The sequence below is a fragment of the Natrix helvetica genome (genome assembly GCF_964273705.1).
Source record: "Natrix helvetica genome assembly, chromosome: 1".
Lineage (NCBI taxonomy): Eukaryota > Metazoa > Chordata > Lepidosauria > Squamata > Natricidae > Natrix > Natrix helvetica.
The window spans coordinates 374,543,668-374,570,286 of NC_138548.1; the positions used below are offsets into that span (position 1 = coordinate 374,543,668).

Below are 26,619 nucleotides of genomic sequence, written 5' to 3' on the forward strand. Positions count from 1 at the left end.
GAGCAAATTCAGCATATGCTAGAACACATAATGTTCCAAGGGAGGTACATATTAAATTTCTCAGGAAGACTACAAGAGATGAGATTCTGAGTGTGCAAAGGGGGCAAGCTCTAAAATATCAGGATAGAGAAATAACCATCTTGAAACAGATCCCTAAGAAAGTGAGAGAGAAAAGAAAAAATTATTTGCAGCTAGCGAAGAAGTTATACGAGAAAGGGGTGTGGTTCAGATGGTTGATGCCTGAAGGCATGCTAATATTCTGGGAGGATACAAGAGTTAGAATCAACACAACCACAGAGGCTCAGGCCTTTATGGAAAAAAATAAAGTACTCCTAGATAAATCTGATGATCCTATACCAGACTCACAGGACACGGGAGGGGCCGGAGCTCTGCTAGCGGGGGGAGAAGGGGCAATACCAAGAAAACTCAGATCACAAAAATGAGCAAGAAAATCTGCTTGACATAAATTGATTGAAACTGCTTGAAGATAAAAGTTTATATGCTGACAAAATATTATTATTTAGTATTAAACTAATCTATGTGTAAATGAAAATTATGAGCATTGGGGGGAGGGGGCACCTCCTACATATTGTAACTGCCAAAATTTGTAACCTATTCCAAAATTTGTAACCTATTCCACTATTTCCTTTTTATTTTTTAAAAAACCAATAAAACTTTGTTTTAAAAAAAATCTTGGTGCGTGTTATACTCTGGTGCGTCTTTTACTACGAAAAATACGGTATAAGTGGACCTTATTGCAATGTTGTTAATTTAAGTAATGCTATAATGTTGGCTCTTCATGTTCCACATTGCTCATGAAATAATAAACCTCTGATCTTAAAAGTCAGATTTATTGCTTGTGGTTGCTTGTGGTTTCCCTTTGTGACTTTGGGCTGTGAGCTCAGGGAAGATGGAAGCAAAGGAGGGTCCCATCCCCGCTAAAAAGCTTATCAGCTTCAAGAGGAGAGCCTCAGATGGGTCCCTGTTGTATAATGTTTTTCTCGCCTCCTCTTCTTCCCCTTTCACAACATCAGGATTTTCCCTATGTCACTTTCCCCCCAAAGAATGTCCCCATTTCTATCCTTCTTGAGACAGAGAGTCTGCGGGGGAGCAAGTCATCCCTCTCTCTTTCCATCTGAACTACTCTGGAGCCCTATTCTGGGAGAGAGAAATGGTGGTAGGTGCTGACACTGAGAAGCGCAGAGGCTGCTGGTGGCCCCTGAGGTCAGCCTGATGTTCCAGCACCTCTTCAGTGGGATCATCGGAGCCTCCACCTCTGTCTCAGAGGAAAGTGGGGGAAGAGCCCCTTGAAGGCTTCGCCACCTTCGGTCAAAAGGTTCCCCAAAGACCTACGAGGGGCAGAGGGGACCGCTTGGAGGGGCTCAAGAGAAGAATCAAGCGAGGACAGCCTGGCTGCGTTCACGCAACTGGCACAACCAGGTCAGTTGTGCACTCAACGTGGCCCCCGATCACGCGAAGGGGGGTGACTGCATGTTGTGGGCGTCGCCAGGCTAAGAACTTCAAGAGCCCCGGAGGCAAGTAAAGAAGCAGCCCTCTTGTCTTTGGTCGGTTGGGGACTTTGGATGGGGGGGGCGGCGGCAGAAGCTTGGCTGTCACTGGCGACTCTTGGCGGTGCTTTCAGCTTTTGGGAGCGAACCCACCTTCTCGGTGGCCGGTGCGAAGGTGCGTGTTAGATATTAGCATATATCGCGGTAAGTCTTCACTCAGGTCCGCCGCTAGGGCGGGAACTAGGGATCATTCTGATTGGTCGAGAGGCGTACCCGATCCCTATAAAAGGTGAACCCTCAGACCACACACCAAGCTGGATCACTACTACTATTAATAAAGAGCTGTTAAGTCACTACTTGTCCGGAGTCTGTTCTCTCGTTGCCCGAATCTAACACTGGCAACGAGGGTGGGATCGAGAGACAGATAGGACGAAGAAAGCTACCTTCAGAATCCCAGGTTTCGATCCAGCCTAGGAATTCGGCAGAAATTCCAGCAGCCATCTCAGCGCGGCAAATTCAAACGCAGACAAGATGGCGATGCACACTCCCCCAGCTCCGTTCGACCCAACGAACGACCATTGGGAGTCCTACATGATCAGGTTCAAGTGTTTTCTCGAAGCAAATGAATACACGGGAGTACCTGACTCTCGTAAGAAGAACATATTCTTGAGCTACTGCGGACGAGAAGTCTTTGAGACGGCCAGAGATCTCTCTGAACCAATGCCTATACAAGCGGTATCATGGGCGGCGCTACAACAGACTTTACAAACACACTACGCGCCAAAACCTTCCCGCCATGTTCGCCGCCAGGAATTCAACACGAGGAACCAGAAGGCGGGAGAATCAATCAACCAATATGTTGCAGCACTACGGAAAGCGGCAACACACTGCGAGTTTAGGGATCTGGACGAGCAAATCCTGGCAAGACTCATTTGTGGGTTGAGAGACATCTCTCTACAGAAACGGTTGTTGGCCAATTCAAACTTAACCTTACAGATTGCACTCAATGAAGCAAGGGCGTCTGAATCGGCAGACAGATCTTCCGAGACCATACAACGCGGATTCAGCGCAAGCCAGTCCGGATCCAGACACGCCAGAATTCACTATGAGGACACCGACCTAGAAGTCGAGGATCCCGAGTTCGAGGACAGTCACCGCATGCGGAGCAGTCACATGAGACCGGTGGGTAAACCCGAATTCCGTTTGCCACCCTGTGCAAGCTGCGGAGGGAACCACCCCCGGTCTACTTGTCGGTTCAGGAACGTTGTTTGCTCGCATTGCGACAAACTTGGGCACATCGCAAGAGTGTGCCGGAGCGAAGGCCCTGCCTCACAAAGGCAGCCTCCTATGTACCGTCAGCAGAAGCCCAACCCAGGGGCTTGGCGAAAAAACAAAGGGCGCCCAGAGAGAAACCCAAGAGAGTTTGCCGAGAGAGATTACACAAAAAGAGCTGAAAGGGCGTATTCCCAGAGAGATCACACACATAGAGCTGAAAGAGCGTATTACCAGAGCGCGGAGAGAGAGTATCTCCAGGATACTGATGCCGAGATAGAGTTGACCCAGAGAGAACAATTGCGAACCTATCTCACAACGATAGGTCAGGTCCGCACCAAGCGGCCTAAAAAGCTGAAAGTCACGGTCCTCCTGGAGGACTCCCCTTGCGAGCTGAAAGTTGACACAGGATCGTCCCTGACGATCATTTCATGGTCCGCCATGAAAAAGGCAATCCCGAGCCTCAAAAAGAGGCAACTGCGCACACCAGACATCCTGCTACGAGACTACCAGGGGAACAGGGTCCCCATCGTGGGTCAAGGCACGTTTCGGATGCAGTTCAAGGACATCGTAGCCCAGCTGCCTGTGACCGTCACCAGCGCACCATTACAGAGCCTCCTGGGACTGGATTGGTTTGAAGCCCCGGGGTTAGAAGTTACGGGAATCAACGCCGTGGACAACAGCAGCGCTGAACAGATTTTTAAGGAGTTCGAGGATGTGTTCAGCCCCGGTCTTGGTAAGTATGTGGGTAAACCTATATCTTTCAATTTAGACCCCAACGTGCCTTTTGCACTCCGTCCCAAAATTGATAAGGAAATAGATAAACTCGTAGAGCAAGGGATCCTTGAACCGGTGGATCACGCGCACTGGGAAACCCCCATTGTGACCCCAGTTAAGCCAGATGGGTCAGTCCGTATCTGCGCAGACTATAAATGCACAATTAATGTCGCTCTACAACAAAGCGCGTACCCTGTGCCAGTAGTCCAACACCTATTGCACTCGTTGGGGCCAGGGAAAATATTTGCTAAACTAGACATGGCACAAGCATACCAGCAACTGCCAGTGGATAGTGCCATGGCGGAGGCCCAGACTATAGTGACGCATAGGGACGCATTCAAATGCAACCAGTTACAATTCGGCGTAAGCATCGCTCCTGGCCTGTTCCAGAGCGTCATGGAACGACTTTTGCAGGGAATCCCTGGGGTTGTCCCATATTTTGACGACATCTTGGTGTCAGCTGCAAACGAGGAGCAACTATTAAAAAGAGTCAGAACTGTTTTGGCCAGAATTAGAGAAAAGGGTCTCCGCCTCAAAAAGGAAAAATGCCAAATTAACGTGCTTAGCGTAGAGTTCCTGGGATATAGAATCGATGGTTTGGGCATACACCCAACATCAAAGAAAATTAAGGCGATCCAGGACGCCCCCACACCACGAAACCAGACCGAGTTGCAGGCATTCCTCGGACTACTTAACTTCTACAGCGTTTTTCTGAGACAGAAAGCGACCGTTGCTGAGCCATTACACCGACTCCTCGCCAAGAACGCAAAATGGACATGGGGACGCGCCGAGGCAGCAGCTTTCGCCGCAGTCAAGCGCCTGCTCACCACCGATTCGCTGCTCGTGCAATACAGCCAGACGCTACCATTGGTATTGACCTGCGACGCTTCACCTTTCGGCGTCGGCGCAGTCCTCAGCCACAGAATGCCGAACGGGAACGAAGCGCCCATAGCATTCTATTCAAGGACTCTTTCATCGGCCAAAAGGAACTACAGCCAGATGGACAGGGAAGCATTAGCCGCTGTGGCTGGAGTCAAACGCTTCCACGAGTACCTCTACGGCCGTGATTTCAAACTTATCACGGAGCACAAACCACTGCTGGGACCTTTGGCGGGAAACCGCCCCACACCAGTCTCACTTTCCCCGCGCATGACCAGGTGGACTGTTTTCCTGGCTGCGTATTCCTACAAGCTGATACATCGTCCGGGCTCGACTCTGGGGCATGCAGACGCACTCAGCCGTTGCCCACTTCCAGAACTATTAACAGACCCCACCCCCGAGGTACCGGTTTTATTAATTGACTGTTTGGACTCAGGACCTGTTTCTTCTTTCGACGTTGCGAGATTCTCTTCTAAGGACAGTGTAATAAAACAAGTTCAAACTTGGGTTTGGAGGGGGTGGCCAAAGGGAAACGTGGGACCCGAATTCAAACTGTTTTGGTCGAAACGCGATGAACTATCAGTGTTACAAGGTTGTTTATTGTGGGAGGATCGAGTTGTTATTCCTTACGTTTTGCGGAGAAATGTCTTAGAAGCATTACATGTTGGGCATCCGGGAATCGTTAGAATGAAGGCGTTAGCTAGGAGTTACGTTTGGTGGCCAAACATGGACAAAGAGATAGAGGAATGGGTGGCCACTTGTGATCCGTGCCAAGAGTCTAGACCAGCACCCCCTGAAGCGCCCGCCACAGAATGGGACAAACCAAAAGCACCCTGGTTGCGAATACACATTGATTTCGCAGGGCCAGTCCAGGGACAAACATTCCTTATAGTTGTGGATGCATACTCCAAATGGTTGGAAGTAGTCCTAATGACTTCAATCATGGCAGAGGCAGTCATTAAGGTACTATGGCGACTTTTCGCCACTCATGGCCTGCCCGACCTCCTGGTTTCCGATAACGGGCCCCAATTCACGGCCATGCAATTCGAAACATATCTAGCAAGTCAGGGAATTCGGCATGCCCTCGTCGCGCCATTCCATCCAGCCTCGAACGGACAGGCAGAGAGAATGGTGCGATCTGCAAAAGAGGCCCTCGCTAGGATGGGTCCAGGTGATTGGCAAACACGCATTGATCATTACCTTCTAATCCAGCACATCACCCCCAGCGCCACGACGGGTAGGAGCCCCGCTGAACTCCTCATGGGCCGCCGTCTACGGTCTCACCTGGACCGACTTCACCCAAATTACTCTGCCACATCGCCCCCAGACTCTACAAGCAAAATTCGGAATTTTAGCATAGGGGATTCAGTATATGCCCACAACTATGCAGGGGGAACGCTGTGGATGCCAGCAAGGGTAATAGGCATCATGGGTCCACGATCATACTTGCTGGAACTAGAAGATGGTAGAAATTGGAAAAGGCACATAGACCAACTCCGGGGTCGCCTAACACACTCAAACCTGAGATCAGCTAACGAGGACTATATTCCGTTGAAAAGTCAGCACCCCGAGAGCCCAAACACAGAGGAGCACAACACCCCAGAGCCCGGAGTGGAACCAGAGGCCAACGATGGAGCGGAACAGCATCCGAGCGAGGAAAGCCTTCCGCCCCTCGACTGCGGAACGGAACTGAACAAACAAGCCGATCTCACACCCATTCCAGCTCAACCTGAACTCAGACGATCCACTCGCGTAAGACAGAAACCAACGTACTTAAAGGACTTTATTACTAACCGGAACACTCCGTCTAAGAGGGGAGGGGTGTTAGATATTAGCATATATCGCGGTAAGTCTTCACTCAGGTCCGCCGCTAGGGTGGGAACTAGGGATCATTCTGATTGGTCGAGAGGCATACCCGATCCCTATAAAAGGGGAACCCTCAGACCACACACCAAGCTGGATCACTACTACTATTAATAAAGAGCTGTTAAGTCACTACTTGTCCGGAGTCTGTTCTCTCGTTGCCCGAATCTAACAGTGCGTGCGGTGGGAGGGCGAGGCAGCTGCCGCGGGCGCCCCTCTTGCTCCTGTTGGTTGGAAGGGGGTGGGGTGGAGGAGCATCCCTCATTTCTCTCTTCTCTTGTCCTGTTTCCTCTGACGGGCGGGAAATTTCAGCGGAATTCGGGAGGCGCGTGAGGGGGAGGACGGGGCTCCTGGGTCATATTGTATTTAAGCGAAGGTAGAAGAGAAGGGTAGAAGGCGATGGGCGCCCGTGCTCGGGTCTTTCGTGCCAGGAAGCCGCTGCAGTGATTTTCTGGAAGCGTTTGCGACCTGGTGGGAGGAAATTGAAATCGAGAGGAGGGGGATGCCTGTCCTGCCTGGGTCAACATCAGTATGTGACTCTTTCCCTAGGATACGCCCGGTTCCCCCCAAAGATAGTCCCCACTTCCATCCTACTAGAAACGGGGAGTCATCCCTCTCCCTTTCCATCTGAACTACTCTGGAGCCTTTGAGTCCTCAGCCCTATTCAGAGAGGGGGAGGAGAGGGAGGGCGGGAGGGAGGGAGGGAGAGATGGTGGTAGGGGGCTGATACTGAGAAGAGCAAAGGTTGCTCTCACCACTCCAGGGGAAGGTTGCTGCAAAATCCCCATTCTCTCCAGATCAGCTGGGGCTCCGGAGGCAGAGAATAGATGGGGGTGTGGCCAGTACTTAACGGTTCTCCAAATTACTCACAATTTCCGCTACTGGTCAGCCTGATGTTTCAGTACCTCTTCAGTGGGATTGGTGCGCACAGTCGGATGGCGGCGCTGTTGCTCCTTTGGGATAGACGGGCAGACCTGATTTTTCTCTTTTCCTGTTTTCTCAGAAATTTTCAGCTGAATTGTGGGGGGGAGGCGGGATGGAGAGGAGGGACAGTTGGGGCTCCTGAGTCATCTTTTGAAACTCACAAGATAACTGAGTCAGTTGTCTTTTTAAACGGAAGTGCAACGTTCCTCCAGGGCTTCCTATCCTCTACCATCCTCTGGTGTCCACTTAAGCTCACAGCAACTGTTTCGGTGACTCCATTCAGCCACCTGCTTTTCTGTCGTCCCCTTCTTCTTTTGCCCTCCATCGTTCCCAGCATGAGGCTCTTCTCCAGAGAGTCCTTCCATCCCATTTGGTGGCCAAAGTATTTAAATTTCATCTGGCCTTCTAAGGAGCAGTCAGGGTTGATCTCCTCTAGGACTGACTGCTTTGATCGCCTTGCAATCCAGGGGACTCGCAGGAGTCTTCTCCAGCACCGTAGTTCAAAGGCCTCCATTCTTTGGCGCTCAGCCTTTCTTATGGTCCAACCATACTAAAACCAGCCATCCATTGCAACTGGGAAAACCATCGCCTTGACTATAGGCACTTTTGTTGGCAGGGTGATGTCTCTGCTTTTTAATATGCTGTCTAGATTTGCCATATCTTTCCTCCCCAGGAGCAAGGGATTTTTAATTTCTTGGCTGCAGTCCCCATCTGCGGTGCTCTTGGAGCCCAGGAAAAGATAAATAGGCAGGGCGACAGTATTTTATTCATAATATCCTCGCATCCTCTTGTCAAGGTCTCTTTAACACCCAGGATTAACGACACAATTTCTTCCCAGGTTTCACACATTTTTATTTTTTATTTTGATTCTTTTTGTCAAACAGTCCAACAGTCCAGTGGTGGGTTGAAATTTTTTTTTACTACTGGTTCTGTGGGCGTGTCTTATTTTGTGGGTGTGGCTTGGCAGTCATGTGACCGGGTAGGAGTGGCTTGGCGGTAATGTGACTGGGTGGATATGGCCAATTTAGCTGTCCATTAAACAATACACAGCAGCCCACTCTCCTTTTTAATACTCAAGTTTTTACTGTAGGTTGTTTTTTTTTTTTACTAGGGGGTAGAGGTTGGCAATGCCTGGGGATTTCTGGGACTTTCTCCTCTGTGTTAGAGGCACCAAAATAACCAAGATGATATAAGTTCTACTGTTGGAGCAGGGGGTTGGACTAGATGACCTCTGAGGTCCCTTCCAGCACTGGATTGCTGTGCTGTTTCAAAGCATTCTCTGAAGCTGCGTCTAGTGCCAGGTTTGTGGTCCTTCCTTCCTCTCCTTTTTCTCCATCTCCCTCCCTCCCTCTCTCTATCCATCCATCCATCCATATCTCATTCATTTTCCCTTCCCTTCCTTCTTTCTCCCTCCCTCCATCCCTCCCTCCCTCTTTCCTTCCCTCCCTTCTTCCCTCTCCTTCTCCCTTCCTGTGAAGAACCCCTGTTGGCCTTTGGTAAGAGAAAGAAAAGCCAGATGTTGTGAAACAGAGAACATGCCCATTGAACATCTGGCATTCTCAGGGCTCCCCTATTGATTAGCTTAGCCTGAGCCTAAGGATAGCTAGACACACTTTCAATAAGATCTCAACACAAGCTCCATGCCAGAAGTCTTCAAACTTGGCAACTTTAAGTCTTGTGAACTTCAACTACCAGAATTCTCTAGCTGAGCTCTAGCAGAGCTGAATTCTGGGAGTTGAAGTCCACAAGTCTTAAAGTTCCCAAGTTTGAAGACCTCTCTGCTCCATGCACTTGGGGATCCTCAAACAGTGAGGATTTCTTTCTCTCTCTCTCTCTCTCTCTCTCTCTCTCTCTCTCTCTCTCGATAGAAACAGATCAACATTTTAAATCAGAGCTGCACTTGTTTTCAAACTTTTAATTGCTTCCTTTGCTTTCTGTTATTTTATTATTTGCTTTCTTATAATTTTTTATTACAAATTTTAATAAATTTTACAATTATCACCCCCCCTTACCCTTCCCTGTTCCCACCCTCCCTCCCCCGACCTCCCAGAGCAAAATACAGGGTATAGACATTTAACAACCATACGCTAACATAAGCTAACTAATTTTAACATGTTGCTATTCTTGTGCTTTAACTCCCCCTTTATTAAACTAACTTTGAATAAATTGTAACATTCTTTATGCCTTCATTCAAAAGCTAACTGAATTTTTTTAGTCCGGTATTCTTTCCTCCTTTCTCTTGAAGCCCCCCCCCCCCTTTTGCACCCAATGACCAATCTGCAACTCCCAAAGGTGTCATGTGGGGTGCATCTTCAAAATCTTCATTCAGTTGGCATGCAGAGAGGGTTGACCTTGACCAAACACAGACCATCAGCATGTGCAGAAGATGGTGAGAACCAAACTCCCTCCTGATAACTCTTCCAGCACCATACATTCCCCAACCCAAATACCTCAAGTTCCCACCCTCCCCGTTTCTATGGCAGCCGATAGCAAGCAAGCAAAGCAGAGACTGAGAGATAGGTAGACAAAAATGTCAAACCTACTCTGAACTGTGTTACACGCTAATAAAAATTAAAAAGAAGGAGGAGGAGGAGGAGGAGGAGGAGGAGGAGGAGGAGGAGGAGGAGGAGGAGGAGGAGGAGGAGGAAGAGGAGGAGGAGGAGGAGGAGGAGGAGGAGATGATAATAGTGATCACACAGATTGACAACCAGCCATGGCGTGATAAAATGACAAAATGATGCATTGGATGATCTGCAACAAACACCATCTGCCTGATGGGATCATAAAGTAGAGAAAGGCATAGAAATTGAATAAGTTAAATTGCTCTAAGGCTTTAGAATAGAAACAGATATGCAACTATCACATAATACACCAGACTTAACAATTGTTTATAAGAAACATTCTGAGGGCAAGGCTTGGCAATCATGTGACTGGGTGGATGTGGTGAACTTGTAAAGTGTGGTGAAACTCATTTAACAACACTCACACTCTTGCTTAGCAACAAAAATTTTGGGTTCAATTGTGGTCATAAGTTTTATTTCGATTCTTTCTTTCTTTCTTTCTTTCTTTCTTTCTTTCTTTCTTTCTTTCTTTCTTTCTTTCTTTCCTTCCTTCCTTCCTTCTTTCCTTCTTTCTCTTTTTTTCTTTCTTTTTCTCTTTCTTTCTTTCTCTTTCTATCTTTGTCTCTCTTTTTTTCTCTCTCTCTCCCTTCCTTACTTTCTCTTTCTTTCTCTCTTACTCTTTCTCTTTCTTTCTCTCTCTCCCCCTCTCTCTCACACACATACCTAACCCTTTACAACTCCCCCCCCCCATGAAAACCTAATTTTTTTAAGCATTTTGCTTCCGGGCAAAGTGGGAACATGGCACACCAGCCACACACAACCTCCACTGACTTTGAAGTCTTTCTCTTGTGCTGCCAAAAAACCCCGGCGCTCTTCACCTGCGGTCGCCCCTTCGACCTCCCACCCGTGGAGGATATGCCGTGGTCCTCCTGGAGAGGCAGTCGAGGGACACTTTCCCCCACCCCCTGAATAGCGCGTAGGCTGAGGAAAGTGAGATGGGAGACTGGAGCTGTTCCTTTTTTCCACAGGCCAGAAGGAGGCGGGGCGGCCTCAGGTGCCATCTGGGGACCCTCAGAGGCACCACTTCTCAGCCAGAAACAAGGCGAGGAAGGAATCTCTGATGGCTGCAGAAGCAGCAGAAGCAGCAGCGGCAGCTGAAGCACAATCCAGTCAGTTCCGGATCTCCCTTCATTGAGCATGTCCCGTTGCTGCTGGCGCTGCTTTTGGTGAATCAAGCTCGATGGCGGCGCTCTTGCCAGAGACTCCATCCTTGCAGCTGTTTCAGGCTGAGAAGAGATACCTCCGAGATGGCACCTGAGGCCACCTTGCCTCCTTCTGCCCCATGGGAAAAAAGAGCAGTTCCACTCTCGCTCTCTCCCCACTGATGCTGCTCGGCCTGAAACATGAGGATGGTGGAGGAAAGCGTTTACAGGCCGAGAAGCAGCAGCGGAGAGAGCGCAGATCTCCTGAGCTGTGGGAAGCAGCTGCAAGCGATGCTCTCAGGGCGAAGGCATTGCGAGCGGAGAAGCCTTGGCCCACTCAGGAGCCACCATGCGCTCGCCTCCCCTCTGATTCCCGTCGATCCTCCTCCCACTGCAGATGTGAGGATCGTGGAGGAAAGAGCTTTTAAGTGGCAGTGCCTTCTGCAAGCACTGTTTTTGGAATTGGGGAGGGGATCCGCCGCCTGAAAATGCTTTCCTCCACGATCGTCATCTTTCAGCTTTGCAAGTTTTTCTCTGGGAAATCGAACGAGACCTTCAGCATTAACGTTCTTGTTCAGTTTGTTTTTGTTGGAAATCCTTACATTAAGGGGCATTGAAGATTATTTTTGCTTTGCCACCCTTTGTCACTGACCTGTCCTCTGTAGAGTCTTGTTCTTGTAGGACAGGTATTTCTGCAACCCCTCCATGCAGGTTTTCTCCCGGAAGCCTTTATTTCTCTCAGACCATCTTGGATCCTCCTCCCACTCCTCCTTGGCCTTCTCGGCCTGGGGCTGAGCTGCCACCCATCAGAGGGTCTCCTTGTCAAAGCTGATGAAGTCCATCCCATCGTAGCCATAGTGCAAAAACCCTCCTTTGCTCCAGTTTTCTCGGAGCTCACAGCCCAAAATTGCCTGCCAGGTGTGAAGCCCTGAAAGAGACCCAGAGGGGGTGAGTGTGAATGAAAAGGGTCTAGGATTCCTCTCCTTAGCTTAGAGAGAATTATACTCTACCCCCACCCCTTCCCACATGGGGGAGAGAAACTTGAATTCTCTTTCTGCTCTTTATCACACAAGGAGAAATGTCTTTTACTTCAATTAACCCTTTTCGACTGGCATCAGGCCATGAAGAACTTCTAGGTGAGGGAGAAAATCACGGGGAGGGGGGAGTCTTCCCTGTAAAACCATTATGGCCCCTGTAAGCATTGATGGCACTGGCTCTGCTTACGTCCAGCATGGAGGTCCTAGTTGGATAACTTCTCCAGATCAGCTCTGAAGAACCTCTCGGAGGCTAGAAAGCCCTCCTTCTCCACCTCCTCCATCCAGGGCACCAGAGGCTCCATCTTCCTGGTGAGGCTGTCAAAGCGAGCAATGGGCTGTTCATCTAAGTAGGCTGTAATGAAACACATGGGCCAACCCTGGCTGGGCTCTGGGAAATGCAGGGAAGAATAACACAGGGAGTGTGATGGAGAGCCTGGAAAAGGAGGAGGGAGAGAGAATGATGACAATTAAGAACTTTGCTCATTTCCTCTCTCTCACTGAGATAGGTCCCTCAGAAATAACTGTTTGTTCTTTTATTCTGCTCTGCAGTAGGAAGGAGGGGGCTGCACATTAAAAGCGAGAGAAAGAAATGGCATCTTAAAATCACTAGGCAGGATGTTAGAAGCACGAACATCTCATTTATCGGAAAAACCCCAAAACCCACATAGGGTGAAAAACAAGTGACGTGAAATCCAAATAACCAATTGATATTATCTGTTATGCAAATAGTTAAACACGACCTACTTTGCAGAAAGACATAATGAAACCTCCAGGTCATGTCAATTGGCAGTTGAGAAGAGAGTGAATTATATCCGGCCAGGTACCTTGGCTGTGCGTTCATCCAGGGGCAGCCATCTCAGAGAAAGGGGGACAGAATGACCATAAGCTGCCTACATTTGGACTTGGCCCTGAGATAAGTCCCTGGACGGTGTGGGACTCAAAGGTCGAAGCCCAGAAAAACCAAGGTGTGGACAATTTTTTTGTGGAGAAAGATGTTGGAAACAAAAGCCAGGCTTCCTCAGGATATGTGGCAGAAGTTGACCATCCAGAGGATGAGGTGAGATATGTGGGGGATGCCTCTAGGGGTTGTGTGTAGTCCTGGGAGAACAGAATGCAACACTCGTAGGAAAACCCCTGAGATATAGTCAGTTACCAGGATGGGCAACACGCTTACAGGAGGCAAAGAACAAAAGGATGAGATACCAGTTAACAAATCTAAAACTGGAACAAAAGAAAAGAAAGTGTGGGAGAAGAGTCTCAATGGAACGTTTAGTTCCTGTGTTGTTTTAACTTGCGTGTTGGTCTTTGTCGGTGTGTTTAAGTGTTTTTTTTAAAGAGAGAGACTCTAACATCAGTGCCCTCCATCTGTGTATCTTTGACATGAAGTGGTTGACATTGAAAGGGTAGGAGACCCAGGGAGATAAAAGGTGGAATCAGATATTGGTCAGGAAGAACAGATGGTCCCAGTACGTGGGGCCAGGAGGAAGGAAACCAAAAGGGTTCCTGAAGGGACAGATCAACTGGACCACAAACCCGGTCCAAAGGAGCAGTTGAGACAGACCTCCAATTGCCCCTAAGGGAAATTGTATTGCCAGGAGCTGAGGGGGAGATACATAAGGTGTGGGTGTATGCTCCATGACTGGTTTATATAATTGGAAAAATCAAACTCCTAATTATAGAGAGAATCCAGATGAGATGCATGCCCTTTTTGCGTCCATTTTCCGAACTCACCAGCCTACTTGGGGCGCCATACAAAGTCTGATGGACATTTTATTAACTCCAGAGGAAAGAAGGCTGGTGAAGGGAACCATGGATAAGGCTTTGCAGAAAGATCATACAACAGATCCGGACTGGACATGTTTACTGGAGGAACCAGATTGGGAACCTCAATCCATTCGGCTGCAAAACTATCGGCCCTTAGTTTGTTAGGACTCAAACAGGGGGTCCCAAAAGTTAAGAACTTAGGGAAGGTCTATCAAATTCAACAGAAACAGGACGAAAATCCAGGGGAATTCCTAGAACGCATTTATCAAGCCTTTAGGAAATATGCCAAATAGATCCCGAGGCTGAAGAAAATCAGAGAATGGTCAATATGATCTTCATTGGTCACTCTGCAGATGACATTAGGGCAAAATTATAGAAGACAGAGGGGGCCCCCAGGAAAGGTGATCTCTGAACTTGTGGAGTTTTACATGCTCATGGACTATTTGGAAAGAAAGCGCTCACTGATTTTGTCACTCGACACATGCTGGAAAAAGGCATATATGCCGTTGTTAGTCAGGTTGCTGCAGCCTGTCTCTGTTCTGCACAAAACAACGCAAAGACAGGATGGAAACTTCCTTTGGGAGTCCGTCTACAGGGCTCATACCCAGGTGCTGTGTGGCAAATAGATTTCTCCAAATTTCCCCGGAAACTGGGATTTAGAGATCTCTTGGTTATGTGTGTAGCTTTTCTGGGTGGGTTGAGGGTTTTCCATGCCATACAAACAAGGCTAAAGAAGTAGCCCGTATCCAAACTCTGTCAGGAAGCCCACCTGCACTGTGTGCAGATAGCCGTGACCTGGGGTGAAAAACAAGTGAGATGAAATCCAAATAACCAATCAATATTATCTGTTATGCATGCATTATTAGGGGAAGGGCGAAAGCTTGAACGCAACCATCCCTTGACTATAAAACCTGCTGTAAGATTCTACTCTGGGCGCTTGGTTAGCTTTTCAAACCGGGGTCTTTATATCTTGGTACCATAATAATAGTACAAGTCTACATCACACCTTGTGTCCGGTGACTTATCCGCTTCGACACCAAGCAAGAGCCCAGTTTTGGGGCCAACAATTCCTCTGCAGGAATTGTATTAGCAGATCCTTGGGCAGTTTGAGCTTTCTGAGTAGGCGCAGAAAGAACATTTTTTCTTGTGCTTTTTTAATGATGTTTTTGATGTTAGGTGTCCATTTTAGGATTTGGGATATGATAGAACTTAGAATTTTGAAGGTTTCTACTGTTGATACTGTGTTGCCTATTGTGTTTCCCCGAAAATATTGCCTGTCCTGAAACTAAAGCCTTGCCTCATTTTTCGGGAGGGCAAAAATATCAGCCCCCCTGAAAACAAGCCCCCTGGAAAACCCATCCCTCCGGACAGGCAGAGCACTCCCCAACCTAGTGGTATTCTGAAGGTGCCAAACCGCGGGAGCCGGGGGGAAAGGCGCTCATGTTGCTTGGCGCCTTCGGGATACTGCTAGGTTGGGGTGTGTCGTTCTGCCTGGCTGGAAGGGGGAGTTGCCGGGGGCTGCTCCCTTGTGAGTGGGCTCCTGAAGAGCCGGGCGCAGCCTCAGAGGTGAAGCAGCCATGAGGTGACCATGCTCACGAGCACCCGCCCAGCAAACCTCCTCTCTAGCCGGAAGCCACGTGGCACTCTGCCTGCCCCCCATCCCCCACGGCTTGGCAGAATAGGGATACTCCCTAGGTCAGTGCATGGAGCTCTGCCCAGCTAGAGAGTGTGATTGCGCAAGCGCCTGTTCGCCCCAGCTCGCATGTCTCCCAGCCTCACCATGCCCTGGCCCAACCCTCCCTGCAGGGCCAGGGCACCGCTGCTGCCGCTGCCACCACCTTCCGAGCATAACGTCTTCTCCGGCTTCCAAACTCCGGAACTTGGCTTCCAATTCTTCCAGCAGCAGCCGCTCTAGGAGTGCGCTCTATGGTTGTGAGCACTATGGCAGCCGGAGAGGGGGTTTGCCAGGCGGCTGCTCGTGAGGGTTGTTACCTCATGGTTGCTTCATCCCTGAGGCCATGCCCATCTCTTCAGGAGCCCGCTTGCAAGGGAGCAGCCGCCCCGAAACCCCAAAACAATAAGCCCTCCCCTGATAATAAGGCCCAAGCCATATTTTGTGGGTCAAAAGAAAATAAGACCTTGTCTTATTTTGGGGAAAACATGGGAGTATTGTAAGAGGTGGTTGTATGGGAGGGTTTCTTCTAAAGTCTACCACTATTTCTACAGTTTTGAGTGTGTTCAGTTCCAGATTGGACGGGCGGAGGGGGGGGGGGCTCCAGCCTCGTCGGAGCAAACTACCCAGTAAGAAAAATGGTTTTGTCCTTCCTGGCCCCCAGGAACACTCTGCAGGCATCAGCAGGGCTGAGGGAAGGCAAAAACGCCTGTTTTTGTTTAAAAATGGCCCAGTTTTCACCCGTTTTGCAAAATGCGCACACCATTAAAAAAAGAAAAAAAATTACATTTTTTCAATGAAGGTTTTTCGGCACATGTGCAGAACAGAAAATAAAGATGGCGGTCACGAGTTATCCCAAATAATATCCAGTTAATATACTCCTTAAATTAGCCAATCCAATTTTCCTCTTTTGGCACATTTATTCTCAAGTTATCCAAGTAATTCAAATTTCTTACTCAAGTCTATTTCACCTTTGTGCTTGTTTGCAGCCGCTCCTTTTCCTTTGCCCCTTCTGCCTGCCCCACAACTCTCCTGCCACAACCTCTTCCCTCTGCTGCCCCTCTTCCATCCCTCACATGTATGTATATTAGGCCAGCTCGAACTGTTCAATTGGAAAGGAAACGCCAAATGTTGAGGGAAGGCAGACTTTTCCTTCTGGGAAAGGCGCTTAGAGGGGGAGAGATCCCAGCCCAGGACACTTTCGCCCCTTCCTTTATGCTTCCTTTCCTCTGGGTCTCATGTCCCTCCAGGCACTTACCGTAGCAGTCCCCCTGAAAGGAGGTTCGAAGCACTGCTCCCAGGAGCCATATCAATGCTCGTTGTAGATACATTGCTCTCTTGCTCTGTATAAAGAAAACTTCTGCTTTTACATCTTCAAACATCTTTTTTTGAAGGTGGCCAACTGGAAGTTCAGAAACGATCTGTTTCGGGCTTCCAGAGGACTGGGAGAGGCTGTTTTTGCCCTCCCCAGCTTTAGGAAAGCTATGCCCAGTTGGGTGGGTAGATTGAGTGGGCATGTGTAATAGCAGGCACGTGCGCAACTTTGGCACGCCATAAGAAAAAGTTTGGCCATCACTGTCCTATACCATTTCAGACAATTGGCTGCCAAGTCTGTAATGGACAGTAATGGAACATCCACAATTTCTGAAGGCAAAGCTGTTGCACTGATTAATTCTCCTCCCTGTTAGGAAGTTTCTCCTCAATTCCAGGCTGCTTCTCTCCTTAGTTAGTTTCCATCCATTGTTTCTTGTCCTGCCTTCAGGTGCTTTGGAAAATAAACTGACCCCTTCCTCTTTGGGGCAGCTTCTCAAATACCGAAATACAGCTAGCATGCCCCCTCAGATCCTTTTTTTTCGCTAGATTAGCCAAACCCAAATCCTGCAACCAGTCATATGTCTTAGTCAGGGGTGAGCTCCTATTGGCATTACTACCAATTTGCTTTGTGCGCGCTTTGCGCGTTGCTTGTGCATCCATAGTTTATTGTAAATGGTAAAGATCATTACAAGCTAATAAAAAACATGCTGCCAACAGCAGGGGAGACTGAGGGACCGGTTTGGGGGCGTGGCCAGCCTAGGACATTCTTGGTTTTGCAACCCAGGCCAAATTACCACTACCAGTTTGCCCGAACTGGTGCAAACTGGTAGAAACCCGCCTCTGGTTTTAGTGTCCAGGCCTTTAATTGTCTTAGTTGCTCTTCTTTGCTCTTTTTCAAAAGTTTCAACATCTTTTTTTTTTTTTTGTAATGTGGTCACCAAAACTGGATGCAGTATTGACAGGTGTGGCCTTTCTAAGGCTTTATAAAGCGGTACGAAAAAAGTGCTTTGATTCTATGCCTCTGTTTATCCTACATAACAATGATCTCCCCTCTTCAGATCCAGGTGAAGGATCAGATGATGGAATGTATCTCCAGATGAGGCCCTGGGAATCAGAGGAAGGCTCATATGTGGCAAGAAGACCCAAGTGTGAATGGAATGGACATGAGAGTAAGGAACATGAATTCTGATAAAACATTTTCTTTAGTCTTACAATACAATACAATAGTAGAGTTGGAAGGGACCTTGGAGGTCTTCTAGTCCAATCCCCTGCCTAGGCAGGAAACCCTATACCGTTTCAGACAAATGGCTATCCAACATCTTCTTAAAGACTTCCAGTGTTGGGGCATTCACAACTTCTGGAGGCAACTTCTGTTCCACTGATTAATTGTTCTAACTGTCAGGAAATTTCTCCTCAGTTCTAAGTTGCTTCTCTCCTTGATTAGTTTCCACCCATTGCTTCTTGTTCTACCCCCAGGTGCCTTGGAGAATAGTTTGACTCCCTCTTCTTTGTGGCAACTCCTGAGATATTGGAACACTGCTATCGTGTCTCCCCTAGTCCTTCTTTCTCTTAAGCTAAACATTAGGTTTAACAAGGCACAGTCTTCATTTCTGTGCCTTGACATTTAAGAACTTTGCTCCTTTCCTGTCTCTCACTGAAGAGTGAGGGGGGGTCGCAGGGGAGCTGCCTCAGAAAAAGCTGTTTGTTCTTTTATTCTGCTCTGCAATAGGAAGGAGGGAGGGACATATTAACACCAAGACAAAATTTAGCACCTTAAAGCCACTAGCCAGGATATTAGGAACAAGAATAGCTGCTTATAAGAAAAACTGCAAGACTCTTTGCAAGATAATTAAAAAAAACATTTTTTCAATGAAGATTGCTCTGCACATGTGCAGAAAAGAAAACCAAGATAGCGCCATCAAGGATAGAACTGGTACAGTCACGTGTCCTCCGGAGTTACTACCTATTCGGCGGAACCATACTGTACCGTTAGGAACTCATCTTTGCAACAATCTTATTTTCGAACCTAAAGCCACTTCTCAAATGATTCGATATCCAATGTCCAAGAGATTTTGTGTCCCAAAATTAAATTAATCAATCTGTTCCTCTAGTTAGTCCTAAAATGAAACCTTCAAAAATCCCTCTGCCAATTCAATCTTACTTTGAAGCTTTTAGGGGACTTTTTAGTAAATAAGTTTTCTTGATCTCGCACTTGAATTTCCACAAGCCAAAGTCTTCCCAGGATTTTGGGGGCATGTTGTACCTTCCTTTGTCAGCAGGTGGCACTCTTAAATCAAATTTCAATCTTATTCGTCTTGATACAATTTTACTATAATACTCCAACATTTAAATGTGGTATCCAACGCCAACTCCAGTCCAATTTAAAAATCCAATCTTCTGTACTTTAACAATTTTTTTGTTTTCTTCCTTTAATTCTTTTGTCTTCCATTTCAAAGTTCTAAAATTTTCCTCAAAGTAGCTAGGTCGATGCCACGTTAAAAATAATTAGGAGTCTCTTTTTCCTGAATATTCTTTTGGGCTTACAATTTAAAAGGATTCTCCTCACCCAGTTCCGAACACTGTTTACCATATGCACGCCAGAACTCTTCTTGGATGTTAAGCTGTCCCCCGCTTTGTGACAGCCATCTTAGGCTGTCTCTTCTCTCGTCATGGTCTAGAGCAGCGATGGCAAAACTTTTTTGGCTAGTGAGCCATAAGGGGGTTTTTGTGAATTGGTCGAAGGGATGAGGCGAGACAATTCTGAGGTGATTCAACAGCGTTAATTTAACAACAGACAGCAGTCAGAACTATATACAGGCAATTCAGCACCTTCCCTGCTTGACAGCTATTTATATGGAGCTGTCAAGCAGGGCAGCCAATAGGAACGGCCCGAACAGCCAGCGCTCAGCCAAGCTGCGTCTTAGCCAATCAGGTGCTGCTTGTCTGTTGCCGGCTGTCAGGTTGTATGTTGAGGACATAACACTCCTTCCCCCCCCTCCAGTGACGACGCATGCGTGTAAGTAGCACCTGCGTACTCGCTGAGGTAGGTGGGGTGGCACCGGACCCACCCAGAACGCCTCAGCTGAGATGGAGGAGTTGGCGTAGGAAGAGGTGCCCGTGGAAGCTCCTCCCTGAAGGGAGTGTAGCTCCGGGTGACATCATCCAGGCCTGCACCAGAGGGCGGACCCAAAGGCCCAGGTAGGACGGGGCGAGGGGGGGCGTCCGTTGGAGGCGGGTTTGATTGCAACTGCTGGTAGGCAGCGTCTGCATAAGCGAGGCCTGACTGGGGAAAGGCCTCTGGGTGGGGCAAACCAGGAGGGGCGTGTACGGAAGGAGTTGGCAAATGGAACGGCTGCCGGTAGGCGGCGTCTGGGTAGGCGAGGCCTGACTAGGGGAAGGCCTCACAGGAGGTTGTGATTGCCAGTTGCGACGGTATTGAGGCTGGCTGCTGGGCGACGGTGGCTGGGCTCGATGGGTCGGTTTGAGCAGATGCCTCAGTTGGGTGGTGGCGCCTTAGTTGATCCACATGGCGCCCCCACTCGGTGCCATCTGGAAGGTGGACCCTGTAAGAACAGGTACTAGTTGTTGTGGATACAGTGGCGGGCACTCACCTAGGATCCCCCGTGAAGCTCCTAGCCCAAACCAAGTCTCCCACCCTGAATATGTGGGGAGGGATCCCCAGGTTGCATGGCTGTTCCCCTGAATAGAGCGGGTGCATTCTATCCAGGGGTGTCCGCAGGCCCATCAGCAGCTCAGCGGGGCTTCTGTTGTCAATGGGGCAAGGGGTGGAGTGCTGACCTAAAAGGTAAGTGGCCACCTTTGCCAGCTATCGCCCCGTTCCATTCTGCCCAATGCCTCTTTGGCCGAGTGGACAGCTCGTTCTGCCCGGCCATTGCAGGCAGTGTGGTAGGGGGCGGTGGGAGCATGACGATGCCCTGCATGGCCAGGAACTCCTGGAAAGCCATGGACGCGAACTGCAGCCCGTTGTCGGACACGAGGATGTCCGGCAACCCGTGTGTGTAGAAGAGGCGCCGCAAGGCCCTGATGGTACTCTCTGCTGTGGTGGACGACATAAGGACGAGCTCCACCCAGCGAGAGTACGCATCTATGACCACCAAGAACACCTGGCCATGGAAGGGGCCCGTGAAATCCACACGGACCCTTGACCATGGCCCCCTAGAAGCCTCCCATTGCCGGACAGGTGCTGCAGGCAGGGCAGGGCAGGGCAGGACAGCTGGCACGGGGGGCACTGTGCCATCCAGGCTGCTTTCTTGTCATCCAAGTGGGGCCAGCAGACATAGATGCGTGATAAAACTTTCATACGCGCTATGCCTGGGTGGTCCCCATGGAGACGAGTGAGCACCTGGTAGCGGATGGGTGGGGGATGATGACTCTATCCCCCCAGAGCAAGCACCCGCTATGGATGGGCAGTTCCAGCTGGCAGAATTTGAAAGGGAGGAACTCTTCGGGGACCCCGGCCAACGGCCAGCCCCTCAAAACCCAAGAGACAACCTGAGAGAGGACAGGGTCGGCTTTGGTGTGGGCCGCCATGTCCGAGGCTGCCAGGGGAAGGTCGAGAAAGGTGATGGAGAGGATGGACAGAGAGGGCACTGGAGATGGGGCAGCGCCAGAAGGGGGCAGCAGCTAAGGGCATCAGCATGCCCCAGCTGCTTGCCAGGACGGTATAGCAGCGTATATGAATACGCTGCCAGGAACTCTATCCAGTGGGTCATCCTAGGAGAAAGGATGGGAGGGGTAGGTCGGTCACCGGCCAGAAGCCCAAGGAGAGGCTTGTGGTCTGTGTAAAGCGTGAAATGCCGACCGTTGCGGTAGTCGTGGAATTTTTTAATCGCGGACACCGCAGCCGGAGCCTCCTTGTCAATCTGGCTGTCATTCCTCTCAGCCGGGGAGAGTGTCCAGGAATAAAAAGCCATGGGGCTTCTGAGCCATTTGGGAGGACATGGCTCTGAACGGCCCCCATACCAACAGGGGAGGCGTCACATGCCAGCGTCAGCGGTAGCCTCTCACTATATTGGACTAGGAGAGCCACTGACGTAAGCATATCTTTAACAGCCGCGAACGCATGCGCTTCGTGGCTGCCCCAGCGCCAGGCCGCGGATCGGTCGAGCAACCAATGCAGTGACTTAGCTAGTGATGCCTTGTGCGGCAAAAATGGCGTTTAGAAATTTAAAAGGCCCAGGAACACCTGAAGGTCCGCCTTAGAGGCGGGCGTTGGAGCGTTCCTGATGGCAGCTATCTTTGAGGGGGTAGGGTGGATGCCCTGGGCATCAAACATGAAACCCAGGAATTCCACCCAAAGCACAGGAAAAGAGCATTTGCTGGGCTTCAATTTGAGACCCGCGCCCCTGAAATGCTCGAGGACCTTCCTTGCGCCTGCTGGCCGTAGGCTTGCACGGGGGAAGCAAGGAGCCGAGGCAGCGTTAGAGAGGACCGACAGACCTGAGCCAGGTGGCCCTTTTTATTGCACCTGCAGCACATGGAAGCCTTAAAAGGGTAGTTGGAGCAGGCATAGTTGCCTCCGCAACCAAGGCAAACAGCCGACGCCTGACGGGCTAGCTGCTGTGCCTGGCACCTGGGCACAGCCCGCAGGCGAGCCACCTGGTCGATGTCATTGGGCTCGTCCAATGGCACGAGCTCATTGATTAAATAGGTACGGTTGGGTGGAGGTGGCGGCTGGTTTCTGAACATTTCCACCGTGGACTGTTCAGACAGTTCAGCGGCTCTGGCCTCTTCCACCACTTGCTGGAGAGTGATCTCCGCCCGGGTCAGAAGCTGCCGCTTCAGGGGGGTGGTCCTTGACGCCACACACGAACTGCTCCACTAGCGAGTCATCGAGATCAGTGAACTTGCAATATATCGCGGCGGTCCTCAGGGACTGGAGGAACTGGCTGACCAATTCCACTTCCTTCTGGACGCATTGGCAGAATGCGTAGCGTCGGGCGATCGGTGAAGGTGTTGGCGTGTAATGATTTTAAAGTTTGGCTATCAGGGTGTCCCAGTCTAGCGCGTGGACCGGCAAGGGTATGGCAAGAGCCCTGGCGGAATTGAACATGGGCGGACCGCAGTAGCTCAGGAAGAAACGGCACTTTTGGTCAGCAGGCAGGTTGCGGTTCCCATTTGCAATTAAAAAGCACTCGAACCGCTCCAGGAACCTGGCCCACGATTTACTGGCGGTTCCGAAGGGAGCGAAGGGCGGCATGGATGCCATGGCAGCTTTGCGTGAGGGAAAGAAAATTTTTAATTTTGACTCACCAGTCAATGGAGCAAGAGAAGATGCCTGTTGAGGAATGTGCATTTGAAATGCTTGCTGTGTAGGTAAATATACTTGTCGTTGAACCTGTGGTTGCTGTACTACAGCTGCGGCCGGTGCTTGAGTTGCAATATTAACATGGCCTGCTGGAGACGCAGCCATTTGCCTTTGCTGCAATAAGTATTGTTGTGTTCCATCTAAGAAGACACCAGAGCCACCAGGGGGTGCTGAAGATCAGGCCTGTGGAGACACTTGTTGCATTGCAGCCGGAATATCTGAGTCAGTGTTAGGCTGCTCAGTTAATCTTTCTGCCTGCATGGAGTGTGTAACTTGAGAAGAATGTCATGTGACAATTGTGACGTGTACACAGCTCTCTGTTCTGATTTGCCTGACACAATATCCTCCAGGGGGTGTGTCTTAGGCTTTGGAGAAGGAGCCAAAATGGCGTTTTCAGACATTTGAAAAACAGGAGAATCCCTCTTATCTGGCTCGAGCATAGACAAGGCCATTTTTGCCTGGGATAGCTTACGTTCAAAAAATTCTATTTGATCACGATAGTCTTGAATAGCTTGCTTAAAAAAGAGATGAGATTGTTTTATTACTGGAAAGACACAGGTTGACAATGAATGCTGATAATCAAAAACTTAGTTAATCCTTGGTGATAAATAAGTAGGATTTTGGAGATGCTTATATAATGTTTTTGTTTTTAAAATGTTTATTCGTTAACAGATAATCCATTATGATAATAATTGTGAAATAATAATATTAATTAGTGAAAACAATTTGGATATAAGCCATAAATTGGGACCTGGGAAAAAGATTTATGAATTTTACTAATATTTTTTTTGTTTGGATTTTGTTACGAGGTGAGACAATTCTGGGGTGATTCAACAGCGCTTATTTAACAACAGACAGCAGTCAGAACTATATGCAGGCAATTCAGCACCTTCCCTGCTTGACAGCTATTTACATGGAGCTGTCAAACAGGGCAGCCAATAGGAATGGCCCGAACAGCCCGCGCTCAGCCAAGCCGCATCTTAGCCAATCAGGCGCATCTTGGCTGTTGCTGGGTGTCAGGTCGTATGTGAGAACATAATGGGGGAGCGCAGGGGGCTTTGTGCACGGGCATGCCACACCCATAATGCAATCCCCACGCAGTGAGCATGCGCGCATGACAGCCGCTCCCCTCCCCATTTTTACATGCTTTTTTTGCCCTCCCTAGGCTCCAGAGGCTTTATAGGAGCCTGGGAAAAGCGAAAACAGCCCCCCCTCCCTGGAGGCCCTCTGGAGGCTTCAGGAGCTTCCCTGAAGCCTTCGGAGGACTAAAAAGGACGCTACGAGCAAACCAAAAGTGACTTCCGGTTTGCTCGTAGGGCCAGTTTAAGCCCTCCAGAGGCTTCAGGGACCTTCAGGAGGCTTCCCTGAAGGCTCCGGTGGACTAAAAAGGATGCTAAGAGCAAATGGGAAGTCACTTCCAGTTTGCTCGTAGCGTCCTTTTCAGTCCTCCGGAAGCTTCAGGGAAGCTCCTGAAGCCTCCGGAAGGCCTCTGGGGGTGGGGGGGTGGGGCTGTTTTCACCCTCCCCAGGTTCCTATAAAGCCAGGAGAGGGCGAAAAACAGCTTTAAAAATGGCTGAACTCAGCTGCTCAGTGTGTGCATGCACGCTGGCCAGCTGACAGGGCAACGCCTCACATGCCCTGACAAATGGCTCCGGGTGCCACCTGTGGCACGCATGCCATAGGTTCGCCATCCTTGGCCTAGAGGAAAAAAGCCCTGGAGGAGAGTTGCGATCTCTCCCGGAACCTCACAGGATGCTCTTCCTTAGCATCACCTCCCTTGTTGGAAGAAATGTCCTTCTGGGTTCAGCTCCAAGTGGGGGGGAAAGACACTGGAAACATGGAGGTTGCTTGGAAAGATGGTTTAATGATGGACAGAGTAGTGCCTGAGTAGTGCCTGTATCTCAAATTGAAATGCAAATGGTTCTTGTAGTCCGCAATTTTTCTGGAAATCTGTTCATATTCCAGCACCATTTGCAGGGCTTTCACCCTAGAGCGCATGGTATAAGGTCTGTGGAGGTTCTTGGTCATCATATCACGGCTGTCCCAAAGGGGCTTTTTTTTTTTTGTATTTTCTTTTTTATTTTCTTTGTCTGATGTTTGGCTGAAGGAGCTTCTTGGGTGAGAAGTGAAATTTCTTCAGAGAAAAACAAAAATCACTTTTGGGATAACCTGATGAGTACATGGCTTTTTACATCATTCTAAGCTTTTGAAATTGAAATGTTTTGGATTGTAAAGTATTGCTTGAATGTGTGTGTGTGTGAAGATGTGCCAGATTGTCTCTATCCCTCTTGTAAAGTGTTGTGTCCTGTCTTTGGAGGCAGATGGGAATGCAAATCTAAAAGGCTCTTTTATCTCTCTGCTTTGGGGGGAAGGATATGGAAGGGGGCCAGGATCTTTCAGGAGCCTAGGACTGTGATGGCGAACCTCTCAGTGATGTGCGGTGAGGTTTATGGCTGGTGAGGCACTGACACAGTGGTGGGTTTCAAATTTTTTTAGACTTGTGGACTTTAACTCCCAGAATTCCACAGCCAGGCATGCTCAGTTCTGATTTAAAGCGACAGCATTTGTTTTTCTCCTTTGCGAAAGAAGTTTCCTTCTTTCTTTTTCTTTTTCTTCTCGCTTCCCCTCCTTCCTCTCTCCCTCCCTCCTCTCTCAAACACACACACACACACACACACACACACACAAACATTGGATTGGACTATCTCTCCTACCCCTTTCCCTCTCTCACTCACTCTCTCTCAAACACACACACACACACACACACACACACACACACACACACACACACACAAAGTTGGATTGGAGGGAAGAGCACTAGCGAGGAGACCACAGGAGGAGGCAGGAAGCCAGTCAAAGAGCCATATTGGAGCACACACACACTTTCCCCCAGCCCCGGAAGGATCCAGCCCAGCTTCACTGATTGCAGGCTTGAAAAGGCAGCATGGCTCTGCCTGCAATCAAACTACACTTGGGGAGCACAAGCGAACCAGTGTCCTTCCCTCCAGCCTTTGCCCAAAGCCCCACACCAGGAGGATGAAGTTTGAATTTCTCCCCATGCCTCCGACCCACGTACCTTTTCCAGCTTTTTCAGAGAGGATTTTAACTCTGCTCTTGCCTCGGGTCCTCTGAAGAAGCCCTGCCCAAACGAGCGCCCTCTACTATGAGGCAGGAGAACTGTGTGCCTCACCTACGTCAGGAATTTTTAGGCTTTTAACCCTTGCTTAACTCTGCTCGAGTGATTATAAAACGCCTAAAGTCAGACTAGATGAGGTATGCAGTTTTCCTGCCTCATAGTAGAGGGCACTTTTTTAGAGGCTTTTTTAAACAGTTAAGCAGAGTCATCCATGGTGAGGCAGCAACTAGCTCAGCCTGACCTCAGCTCTCGCCTTTTTCCTTTTACATTTTTTTTTTCTTTTCATGATGACAGTGGTGAAGCTGTGCCTCCCTTGCCTCCCCTGACTGCACGTCACTGGAACCTATGGCATGCATGTCAGAAGTGGCACGCAGAGACATCT

General features: G+C 49.2%; 1 protein-coding gene across 1 annotated transcript in view; it reads left to right on the forward strand.

Annotated features, from left to right (window-relative positions):
* Positions 1-1,236: 1,236 nt before the first annotated feature.
* LOC309383785 (vomeronasal type-2 receptor 26-like) overlaps positions 1,237-26,619 on the forward strand; it is a 261,853-nt gene continuing 236,470 nt past the window's right edge. Inside the window, exon 1 of the mRNA XM_081936681.1 lies at positions 1,237-1,539. The gene's annotated coding sequence lies outside the window, so the exon portion shown is untranslated. The remainder of the gene's footprint in view (positions 1,540-26,619) is intronic.